The sequence below is a fragment of the Triticum aestivum genome, chromosome 6D (genome assembly GCF_018294505.1).
Source record: "Triticum aestivum cultivar Chinese Spring chromosome 6D, IWGSC CS RefSeq v2.1, whole genome shotgun sequence".
In the NCBI taxonomy this organism is placed as follows: Eukaryota; Viridiplantae; Streptophyta; class Magnoliopsida; order Poales; family Poaceae; genus Triticum; species Triticum aestivum.
In genome coordinates, this window is record NC_057811.1 from 336,682,370 (window position 1) to 336,695,671 (window position 13,302).

Below are 13,302 nucleotides of genomic sequence, written 5' to 3' on the forward strand. Positions count from 1 at the left end.
TGACCAGGGGTGTGGGGCCTTGCCCCCACTACCCACGTTCATGTGGGTCCCCCCATGCAGGTGGGCCCCACTTCGGAACCTTCTAGAACCTTCCCGGTACAATACCGAAAAATCCCGAACATTTTCCGGTGGCCAAAATAGGACTTCCCATATATAAATCTTTACCTTCGGACCATTCCGAAACTCCTCGTGACGTCCGAGATCTCATCCGGGACTCCGAACAACTTTCGGTTAACCGCATACTAATATCTCTACAACTCTAGCGTCACCGAACCTTAAGTGTGTAGACCCTACGGGTTCGGGAGACATGCAGACATGACCGAGACGACTCTCCGGTCAATAACCAACAGCGGGATCTGGATACCCATGTTGGCTCCCACATGTTCCACGATGATCTCATCGGATGAACCACGATGTCGAGGATTCAATCAATCCCGTATACAATTCCCTTTGTCAATCGATACGTTACTTGCCCGAGATTCGATCGTCGGTATCCCAATACCTTGTTCAATCTCGTTACCGGCAAGTCACTTTACTCGTACCGTAATGCATGATCCCGTGACCAAACACTTGGTCACATTGAGCTCATTATGATGATGCATTACCGAGTGGGCCCAGAGATACCTCTCCGTCATACGGAGTGACAAATCCCAGTCTCAATTCGTGCCAACCCAACAGACACTTTCGGAGATACCCGTAGTGCACCTTTATAGCCACCCAGTTACGTTGTGACGTTTGGCACACCCAAAGCACTCCTATGGTATCCGGGAGTTGCACAATCTCATGGTCTAAGGAAATGATACTTGACATTTGGAAAAGCTCTAGCAAACGAACTACACGATCTTGTGCTATGCTTAGGATTGGGTCTTGTCCATCACATCATTCTCCTAATGATGTGATCCCGTTATCAATGACATCCAATGTCCATAGTCAGGAAACCATGACTATCTGTTGATCAACGAGCTAGTCAACTAGAGGCTCACTAGGGACATGTTGTGGTCTATGTATTCACACATGTATTACGATTTCCGGATAACACAATTATAGCATGAACAATAGACAATTATCATGAACAAGGAAATATAATAATAACCATTTTATTATTGCCTCTAGGGCATATTTCCAACATGGATATGTGTAGTAGAGCAATAAGGTTGGGAGAAAGACAAAGGTAGAGTGTCGGAGGGTTAGTGGTGGAGTGGCGTCTCACAAATGGTGGGAGAGGCCTGCTAGACAAACGGAGGGTACGAGTGCAATATCAATAAGAGAGGGCGGGGATGTCTGTCTGTCTATGCACGTGCGTGTGAGAGACGGGTCGGGAGGTATGGAAGGATTATGAGGGGAGATGATATGGTTGTGGCAAGCATACGTAACTACATAGGAAGATCAATTATCGTGTGTCCGAGAAAGGGAGAGACATAACTAGTGAGGTAAGTCTATCGGTGCGTGGGGAAAAGAATTATAGTCGACCTAGCTATATGTAGGGAGATCAGTACGTATATATGCATGCATGTGTTAGAAGCAACTAAGGTCCAAAGAGACAAACAGGGGAGAGGGGTGTGGCTAGGAGGTGGTGCGAGAGGCCTACTATGTCGAGGGGGGGAGTGTGCGACTATGAGATCGATGAAAAGAGGGGCGGGAGTGTGCACCTGCGTGGAACCGTATTGGACATAGGAGGCATGGACGGTGAGAAGAGAAGAGGGGAAGTATGTGTTTGTGGTAGGAACACTTGGCTAGAGAGGTATATCGACCAGTGTGTGCCGTAAAGGAGTCGGGGGGCCTACACACACCACGGGTGAACGACCTAAAGAGAAATAACGAACATGCACGATGGAGGGGACGCTGAGGGAGGGTGAGAGGGGGGCGGGTGTGTGCATGCATGATAGAAAATTAGCGCTAACTAGCTACAAAGAGAAGAGGATCATGAAGGTGTTAAAGACGAACATAGATCATAATTCATTATAAAAAAAGTGGATACGGATACTTGAAGAAGATATCATAATGTAGAACATTGATTATAATTTGGGCTAATGTGTGGCTTTTGCAGCTCAGGGCTAAATACTTGTCATAATGTAGGGGGCGGGGCACTATACTTTGTGTGATAAACACGGTGTACGTATGGAACATGGTTTAGATTGTGAATATATAGTTAGTACATCAAATGTACTATTATTTGGAATCAACATCAAGTGTATTCAAAAGATTGAATTTGAGTTCATATAGTACACATAGTTCATATCTAACTCTATAGTAATCATGTGGTGTGTTGTTAAGGTAATACACGGATGATGGTTGAAGTTGGCAACAATCATGATTGTAGATTCTTATTGAAATAGAGAAACGAATTCAAATTCAGTTCGAATTGCAGCGGTAGTATAAACATTTGTAATGCACTAAAATGTTGGTATGAGTAGGTTACATGCATTATACAGCCAGCGAAAATATTTAATTGGACATAACATGGATTCATACTCTCTCTTTGTGTAGCTTTGAATAGCATTTGTATAGTAAAACGGGACAAGACTCTCTCTTTGTGTGGTGTGAATAGTTTTATTTTTCTCATTTCCTTCATTGAGGGAAGTGTGAATTGATTTGGTACGTACAAGTATAATATTACACGTTAGGCTTGTCCCTAAAATTCAACCCGTGCCTTGTTACATCCCGAAAATTCTGATATCTTGCTCCCAAAACTCGCGCCTTCACAACCCGCGCCTTGCTATCCCGAAATTACAACACGCGAAAACTCCCTCCAGCTGCCAAATCCCGACACGCGAAATCCCCCTTCTAACCCTGAGCCAAAAGGGCCGCTAGTTCAAATCGGTGGGGGTACTTTTGTAACACACCCTACATTTTGGACAAGCGCGTCCCTAAGTCATGGTTCCCCTCCCATCGCCTCCTTTTTGCCATTCTAAATCTGGCCGCCATAACCTCTCCGCTCCAGCCGTGAAACCCCACCCTCCTCCGTCCGCCACCTCACCGATGCCCAGCCAGAGCCTCTTCCCCGACGACGTCGTCCACCGCAACAGCTCGACGTCCCTCATCCGCCTCCCCGGATGAGGATCCGTTGTCCATCCCGTCGGTTCAGCCGCCCCGTCCTCCACCTCCAAGGAGCTGCTCCGACGATCGCCTCGTCTATCGCGGCTGCTCCATCCCCACAGCGCCGCGTTAACCTGCTCCACCGGAACCGCAGCATCCTCACCGACTCCTCGGACGAAGCCGAGGCCTACTCAGCGCCACCAAAGAGGTTGTACACTCATCGCATCTCACCTTCTCCTTAACTCGACCTCCCGGCGCCGACGGTGCTCCATCCCGCACCACCATGGAGCGGCTACCTCAAAGCCGGCGCCGCGGGCGACATCTCCACGACGGCTCTCCCCAGTGCGAGGCCCCTTCGGCGGCGGCGTCCATACCAGCCGGATATGCTGCTGCTGCTCAGGCTGTCGCTCACGCTGCTGCTGCTGCTCCGGCTCTCGCTCACTCGCTCGCGCTGCTGCTGCTCTCCCCCTCGCTCGTGCTGCTGCTCTGCTCCGATTTAGCTACACTTCAGTCGACTGAATCGACTTTTGGGTCAGTCATTTTCAGGGGGTGGGGGGTCTCGCCGGAGTTAAGGAAGAACCACCCGCAGCGGGGAAGGGGGCTCACTGGAGAGGTACCCCACCATCTATCTTAGGGTTCTAGGTGGGGTACTGCTCACCGGCGGTGGGGGCACGGTGGTGGGGCGGTGGCGTGGGGATCGCCGGAGAAAAAGCTTGGCACGACGGGGGGCTAGAGGGCTAGCCGGGGCGGCGGCGGACCGGCGGTGGGGAGTTGTTTCGGGGCGGCGAGGCGGCGGCGGACCAGCGGTGGGGAATTGTTCCGGGGCGGCGAGGCGGCGTGGGGTTCGGCCGGTGGTGGCTGGTGGCTGGTGGCTCAGGGGCTGTAGGTTGAAGATGAACTACAGGCCCTCCCTAAACTATCCCATGTGAAGTGCCTCTCTGCTACCATTGAATTCAGTTTCGACAGTAACATTCAGATTCCATAGTAAATTTCAGTTTCGACAGTTAAGTTCAGAGTCAACAGTTTTTACCTCATCTGTTGTAGTCAGTTGGTTTTTGGTGATGTAAATTTTACATCTATCACTCTTTTGTAATGCATTTTACATCATCTATTGGAGATGCTATTAGAATCCCACTTGAGATTAACGATGTCTGTCTTGTGCTGCTTCAGCCTTGACGTCTTACGGCTCACCGGAGCTGCTCCAAGGACGGAACGATCCATCACAACAGAGCAGTGCCCTGGACGCCGTCTACAGATTCCTCAGATCTTCCTCCACGCCTCCGACAGCCACCTCTGCCTCAACTTCTTCAGCGGCCAACCCAATGATGCTAAGGTCGACACGGCTACGGCAAAGAAGTTGTACACTTGTCGCATCACTTATTACTCTACATTCATGTCAATCCATTAGGGCTATTGTGGTTCAACGGAAAAACATAGCAATAGGAAATTTTCCTATGGCACTCTACTATTCAATTATTCATGCATTTTGTTGAAAGGAATGGAGCAAAACATACACCTGGACCTACTTTTCAAAATCCTATGCATGAAAACAAGACCAAGTGCATTAGTGGCAGAAGAACATTCTAACTGTACACGCTTTCATATGGTTTCACATTATTTTGGCCATGTTTCTTTGCATTCCTCTACTCCTCCTTTTCCTGTGAACCAAACATCCAAGTTGACAGAAATCCTGTGTTCACAAATGCTCTGTTTCCCATGTGCATTCCTATCCTATTCCGGTGTTTTTCCTCCTATCCCTGCGTTTTTAGAATCATGCAAGCCAAATGAGCTCTTAAAGAATTACTTCAGTTACAGGTAGGTGTCGAAGAAAACTTTGTGTGGTTTGTCCTGCTCCTGCCGTGACGTCGTCCACCTCACCTGAGCTGCTCCATCGACAGAAGCATCCACCAAACTAGAAATCACGACTCCTGGCCGTCTTTCGCCGCCTCAGATCTCCTTCCCTGCCGCCGGAACCCACCGCAACGGCATCACCATCATCGACTCAGCAGATGAACCTGAGGAGTACACGGGTCCACAAGAGAGGTCACACTCTTTTGTTTCTGCTTATGTTATGCATTGCTTTATATTACCTGCTACTTTATTAACATGTTCACCTCTTAGACTCCAAGTCAGGTCCAAATTGATGTTCAAACTTGAGTTCTAAATTAGTTGTGGGGCACATATCGAGGCAGCAATGAATAGTATCTCTGTCTAATATCTGGTTCACTTAGGGTATGCCTATGTTGTTCATCTTAGGTGGGAAACAAATAGTAAAGCAATCATCCTATGTTTTTTTATTAAATTAAAGCAATCATCAGCCTGCTATCATTATTTTTGGATCCATCCACTGGTTGTTACCATTACTCTAGATTTCTGCATGCTCTCCTTACATAATCTCACTATATTTTTTTGTATGCATGTCAGATATTGTACACAGTCATGCTGAACATGTAGAGAAAAAGAGAAGAGTTTTGCGCGGCAATACAATGTCATGCAGACATCGCTCCATGGTAGGTTCAATGGCAAAACCTCCCCCCTCTCCAGATTGTAATCCAGAGGAAGATATCTGTTCTGAGGCGGATTCAGACGCAGCTGACCACTCCTATTTACCCCCAAGGTGTTTTCTCTAACTTGGCATGATGATGTTAGTCATATCATGCATATGTTGCCTTGCAGTGCCTACTTTCGACATCATATATGTCATCTACTTAGTTTAGACATGTTCTGTAATGCCACCTGTTTAGTTTCAATATCATATATGGGAATTATACAATGCCATCTTTTTTAACCAGGCATCATATATTTGAATGATATCTAGCCCATCCTTTTCTTCATTAAATTTGCATTTGTTGACAATGTTTGTACATTAAACTACTCTTCCTGTGAATCAGCTATTTGAGTGGGTGATGGAAAAATCTGGAGTGAAAACAAGGCCTTCAGAGCAGACAATGCTACCTGTCGAAGCAGATCTCTTGCTGGATCCACAGATGGATTCAGAGACAGATGACCAGTCCTATTCCCCCACCGAGGTGTATGCTCTAACTTGGCATGGTTCTACTACTCATATCATGCATATGGTTTCTTGCATTGCATAGTTTAGACATCATATACACAATATTCAACACCATGTTCTTAGTTCAGACATCATATATGCGAATGCCCTCCGCTTAGCATATAAATCACATATGTGAATTAAATCATGTGATCCTGGTTACTTAGATAACATGTATGTGAATTATGTCATGCGATCCTGTTTAGTTAGTCATCATATCTTTGAATTATGTTATGCTATGTTATCCAGTTTAGATAGACATCATATATGTGAAATTATGTCATGCCCTCTTTTTTCCACACTATCTATTGCATCTGTTTCTCATACAATGTCTGTACATTCAATTATGTTTCTTGTTTATGAGCCATTTGAATTGGAGCGGGTGATGGCAGTATCTAGCGGAGTAAAAACACGGTCTTCAAATAAAACAGTGCTACCTATTGGTGGAGATAGCACCCCGGTTGTACATGCACGAGAACCAACCCTACCACACATAACCCAGACTCTCGCAGATTTTACCCCTACTGCGATGGACAGAGAACCAGCTTCACCCAATCTAACCCCAACCCCAGCGGATAGTAACCCAGTTCCTGTTGACACAGCACCATCTCCACCACAGAGCTCCCAAACAAGAGCAGTTAGTAAGGCAGCTCCAGTGCCCAAAGCGCCAGTACTACCACGGCGAACCCCAATTCCACCGGTTAGTACACCTATTCCTGTGGAGGAAGCACAACCAGCCATTCATAGTTTAGCATATATCGCAATTGATGTTGTTAAATCCTATGTGCGTATCTTCCCATCATGGAAATATTATACTAAAGATGAAGGGAAATGCCAGTTGCAGGTGTTTGTCCAGGAGTTATGTGTAAGTAATGTTATTCATGACAATTACTTTGCTTTGTGCCATACATTCTACCTCTGATGGTTATAATACAGCAAATTTTCCCATTTTCTCTATAGAGAAGGACCGATTTGGAAACTCAGGATGAGGTAACCTATGCTAATACCTCTGCTATCTTCAAGAATGCTTGGTGGCAGTATCAGAATTACCTGAAGAAAACGTACTTCACTTGCAAAGAAACTCATCAAATTCCCTTACGTTCTCCTCAGACACATTTACTGGACGATGACTGTGAACGCCTTATTCTTTACTGGTCCCGAACCAAGAATGTGGTAAGGTCTATGAGCTCATTTTATTTTAAGTACTATATGCTTGCGTCTTACTGTACTCTGTTCATGTAGAACAAGTGCTTAAACCTGAAGAACAACTGTTCTCATTTAAGATTCCATTGCTATCATGCATACTTCTTTGCTCTTGTATCACTGTATTTACTCATACAAACTTATTTTTAAATTGAACTATTCAATGGAAACTCCAATGGCACAACAAGTATGTTTACGCATGTTTCTTTAACTGGTTTGCTCTTATAAATAGCTCTGTTGATTTCAATTTCAATTGTGTATACAGTTGACTTCTCATATCATGCACATTACTAGCATCATAACAGGGCCAATAGTGTTGTTGTACATGTAGACCGGTGGTACCCATCTGAAATCTTGTTGTGTCGTTTAGTTTCCCACGTTTTGTATTCTTTCAGTGCTGCTTTCTCTTGAACTGATATGATTTGAACCGTGTCTCTATTTTGATTTGGCAAGACAATGCAGTGACCATAGGACATAGATATATGTTTGTTTGATGCTTTTATAATGTACTACTTGGCAATAGAAGACTTGGTAGTTTAATCTTGTCCACCTTACTAATGAACTGGTTCACTGAAATGAGTTTCATATACTAGTACATGCTAAACATGTTATGTGTCTGCTTGTTTCTTCTTTTAGAATGCTAACCGAATATTGGGGAAGAGTGCCTTATTAAGCAATGATAAAGGAAGTAATGCAGATAAGGTTCAAGATCGTGAGACATCCTTGTTGGTCTCCAACAAAGCTGATAAAACAGCTAAGGAAAACTATCTTGAAGACCGTGAGGCAACCCCAAAGTCCTGTCTTGGTTTATTGTTCGAGTTACTGGCCACTACCGCTTGCACAAGCTATTCAAACTCACTGTCTTAATCAGTTCGGTTTCTTGAGTCTCAACTACAACTGAAAGACATCGATTAGCTGTGCTGCGACAAGAAGCGGAAGGACTCCGGAAGTCCCTGGAGCATTCAGATGCATACTTTCTGGTGCAACAGCAAGCATTGGAGGATTTTAGCGCCAAACAGGACAAAGCTAATAAGCTTGCTAAGCTTATTGCCAGCATGGTGGATACCCAAGATAACGTTTCTTGAGCTCTTCTGAAGTTGTTTCAGTTATGGACTTGTTTTGTTGCTGCGTTCATTTGCACTGGTGGCCAATTTTGACGACCAGTGTATGTAATATGCTGCTTTGTTCCCTATATTTGCACTGGTGGTGAACTTTGATGCCCAGTGGATGTAATATGTGTAATAGCTGTAAAGGCTAGCGTTAGCTGCTTGCTTATTTATTTCCTTATTGTCTTGTTTAGTTGTTTGCTTGTAGTCACTGCAGTTCTTTTTCCGCGTTTTTTAGTGGCCACAATAACCTAGTTTTGGTAACTAGGCCACAATAATCATGGCAACACATGGACTGTTGTAACCATGGGCCTCCTGCGGGCCGTAGGATCTGTGGGCCTTCTACGGGCCTTAGGATCCATGGGCCTTTTACGGGCCGTAGGATCCATGGACTTTCTACGGGCCGTATGATCCATGGGCCTTCTACGGGCCGTAGGATCCATTGGTCTTCTACGGGCCGTAGGATCCATGGGCCTTCTATGGGGCGTATAATCATTTCGTCAAACATGGGCCTTACTATTCGTGGACCATAACGGGCCGTTAATAGGCTGTATTTGATATCGCTATGAAAACAGCCCAACGGGTTAACGGGCCACAAACGGGCCGAATGTACCCACGGGTTGTATTTGGCCCACAAACGGAACAGGCCAGTAACGGATTGTATCTAACCGAATTCTAGAAATGAGCCCAAGAATAAATGGGCCCTTAGAAGGCCGAAAGTTAACACGGGCTGGAAATGGCCAACGGAATAATGGTCCGTTAACGGGTATAAAGAGATACACTGTTCATTATGGGCCAGTTTCATCTCGGGCCTTTAATGGACCAAGAGTTACAAAGGGCCTCATATGGGCCGAAAGACATCATGGGCCATACATGGGCCGAATGTTACAATGGGCTGGAATTATATTGGACGGCCCAGATGAAGCTACTGGGCTTAAATCTGATCGGCCGTAACGGGCCGGTAGTAAGCGGGCCGTAAGTGGGCTATATACGAACAGGCCGTTAACAGGCTTTCCATGGGCCGGGCCGTTACCTTTTGACCAAGTCAAACGGGGCGGCCTTTTCACCGGAATGGGCCTCTGTTGGGCCGTGCCACGTGTCGACGTATCATAGGCGCCTCCTGTCCAATAAGTGGATGACATATGTCCGAACGTTGAGCCGACACGTGTTTCCTCCGGCAAATGAGAATTTTACATGTGGAAAATTCCCATTGGTCCGGGCTGTTAACGGGCTATCAGATCCAAAACCGGACCCGATAGCTTAACAACGTCTCGTTATGGTGGATGCCACGTGTCGGTCACCCTTGACGAAAGCACTTCTATGACGCGTGATTTATCGTCATGGAAGTGGACACTTCCGTGATGATAATTTTGGTAATGTCATGGAACACTTCTACGATAGCACAGGTATGACTATCTTCATTCTGTCATAAATTAGTCATGGATGTACATGCATGACAGAAAACGTGACCTACTGTGACAAACACGTATCATCACGGAAGTGTCTTTTTTTGTAGTGCCGCCTAACATTTGGGAAGAGGACCCGGGCCTCTATAAATAGGACTAGCCACCAGCATAGGAGGGGAGATTATTCGGATCATCCTCACACACACAAGCTCACCGAGCTCAAGAACACTTCTCCTCAGGAGGTAGTTCTTCCCTTGTACTTGTTCATCCAAGCCTACTGGGCAATCCACCACACCACACTGGAGTAGGGTATTACACCACATCGGTGGCCCGAACCAGTATAAACTCTTGTGTCCCTTTTTCTTCGGGTTCGGCGAGCTGAGCTTTGAGATTGCGGTGAGAGCGTGAGCTAGGGGACGGAGATCTTCGTGCGCACCCCAGAGTTTGAACCTCAAGGGTTTTGCCGGAACCCGTAATCCGACAGTGACCCACCACGGCTACAACGTCCTCAAGATGCCAGGGAACCGCGACATCATCACGATCGCTTGCGAGGAGAAGGACGTGGTGTGCTCCCTCGAGCGTGCCTACTAGGCTGCGGTGATTGAAGACCCGGGCAACGAAGATGCCATCTACCCTCCTGAGACGGTGCCCAAGAAGAAGAAGCAGCTGCTCCGCCAAGAGCCTCAGGAGAGCGGCGTCTCCTGCCACACCACCTCAGGACATGCGCCCACGGATGGGGCGCCTCCCTCCCTCGCATAGGAAGGCGCGTTCGACACCTCCTTAGGCTGGGCTCGGGGGCTCTCCTCAGGAGGGCCTCTGACTTGGACAACGTCACGAGGGATGTGCTCAGGCACCAAATGGAGGCATGCTTCATCGCACGCTTCCCTCACGAGGGCAAAAGGCACGGGGTGCCAGGTGCTCGAGAGTACATCACCAAGACGACCGAGGAGCTTCAAGAGGCAAGAGCCATGCGTGGCGACCGCCGCCCACCACCTGGCGCAGCTCCTTGTCCTGGCGAGGAGGACGAGCTGCACGTCTGCATCAACACCCCAGGGCTCAACAGGGCCGCATCCCAGGAGCGCTTCTGGCCTTCGCGCGTTGGTCGGTGTGAGGGTCCACCTCACAGCTATGTTCGCATGCCACTCGGCTTGCCGAACGCGGCTATCACCTTCCAACGTCCCCTGCGAAGCGTTCTGGCGGCTCAGGAGGCCAGGCACCAGGTGGTCCTGGCGGAGATGGCAATGGTTCCTTGCGAGCCCCCGGAACCTCCAGAGCCTCCCGAGGTATAGGACCCAGGCGGCTCGTGAGGAGCAACTCCTCCAGTGCGCGTCTTCAGCTTCTTCAACACCCCTCCAGCAAAGGTGCCATGTGACATTTTCCGGTTCATTCAGTTGGGGCGCCCCTCAGGTTGCATTATCCCCAGGTCGCATGGGCCTGTCCCTGCGACGTGTATCCTTTGCATCTTAAATTTACTCTATGGGGGCACCCCTCGGGCTGCATCATCCCCGGGCCGCATGGGTCCGTCCCTGCGGCATGTATCGTTCTTGCATTTATCTGAACTAGCTTGCCTCCTTCCATGAGTTGCTTTGCGATTATTATATGCCTGTCCGGTACTTCGATACCATGAACTTCGTACGTCCTTTCAAGCCCGCCCACGACCGCCTCATGATTAAGAACTGGCACGGCGTCTACGCTTGGGTCCGTCCCTGCAGCGTCGCTAAACCCAAGAGGTTGAGCTATGGCTCGCGGGCCAGCTCCTGTGTACGTCACCTCCCATGGCCCTTGGTGCCTTGTTCTCGCATGAGCTAATCGCGGGCGGACGAGCCACGGCGCGCGACCCGGCTCCTCGCCACCACGGGAGCCGCGCCGGTTGTCTTTCTTCAGGATTTTTCGCATGAGAAGACTGGACATGGCGTCTGTGCTCGGGTCCGTCTCTGCAGCGTCGATAAACCAAACGACTGAGATCTGTCTGGCGGGCCGGCCCCGTTCACGTCACCTCCTGCGGTCGTTGGCGTTTGGCCTTCTCATGTGATCACCTCAGGAGATTCATTCGGCGCATGTTGTCTAACCATCTCGCAGGACCACCACAGCTTTCAAGAATCAAATTCAGGCACAACCCGCCTTGAGGTAGGGCCTCGTGAGTCTCGCGCTAGCTCATGAGTGCCCAGACACACCTCGTCTGGCCCTGCCGTGCAAGCCACGTGTCAGGGCGGGGCTATACATGCCCCGGGGGCTCCACTCAGAGGGATCCCCCACCCACGCGCCAGTGGAAGCACCATGCTCCGTGCTGGCAGTCGACACGGTCGAGGAGCATCTATGCCCGTGCAAGTGCAGAAGCGCTATGCTCTGTGCTGGTGATAAACAACTTGGGGCGGCCCCATGGCCGCATCAACCTCAGGGAGCCACCAGGCTCAGTGTCCAGCCTCATCGCAACACTTTCCCCTCAGGAGAGTCGCGCGAGGGGGCTGGGCACGGGGGCTACGCTCGGGTCACGCCTAGCGTATGCCACCCTGCCAGGTCCCTCGGACCTAGTCGTCGCGCGCCCCTCCCGAGCGGGACCTCGGCGAGGACAGTTATGGAGGTCTGTTTGTACGTCAAGGGGGACTCCTGAGCATCGCGAATCAGGAGCCTAACTGGTCACGTAGCCCCTCACCCCTTGGTCTCGTCCTAGTGATCCGGATGACCCAACGGCGGTTGAGGCATGCGCGGGGCCGGGCCCTGCCGACGCAGAAGTCTAAGGCCTACCTTCGCATTCCCTTCCCGTTCGTACGTCAAGGGGGATCCCTGAGCGTCGTGACTCGGGAGCCTAACTAGTCATGTAGCCCCTCAACCCTTGGTCTCGTCCTGGTGATCCGGACGACCCAACGGCGGCTGAGGCATGCGCGAGGCCGGGCACTGCCGACGCAGAACACTAAAGCAACGGGAAGGAAATCGCGGAATCCTAACAAATTATTACAAGACATACTGTTTCTTCAAATACCAAACATAAGTTTTAACGCCTCCACGAGGCACCGTGCATGTTGCAGGAAAATAAAAGTGGAGAGAAGCACCGCCAGCAAGCCTTCTCTTCAGCCCTGGGTGCTGTCGTCGCCCACATGGAGTGCCCCTTCGTCGACAACGTCGCCGTCGCCCGTGGCCGTAGGGTCGGCGGCACCATCAGCCGGAGGCGCGGGGTCGATGGTGAGGAACTTCTCCAACAGGGCCTCCACTAGGTCCTTCACGGCTTCGGCAGCGGTTGTGCGGCGCTCCTCGTCCATAGGCTCAAGCAGAGCTCCAAGGTCGATGCTCGGGTCGCGAAGATGGAGGTGGCTGAAGACGCGCGTCATAGCCGAGGCGGAGCGCGCGGGCCTCTCCTTCCACCATGGTGCCGACCCCATTGACAACGCCCTCGAGTGCCGTGACAAGCTGGGGGAGCAGCTCGGCGGGTCCTTCCTCAGCAGTGACCAACGGCTCCTTCAACCCCCTCTCGTAGAGCTCCCGCAGCGCCTTGCGGGACCTC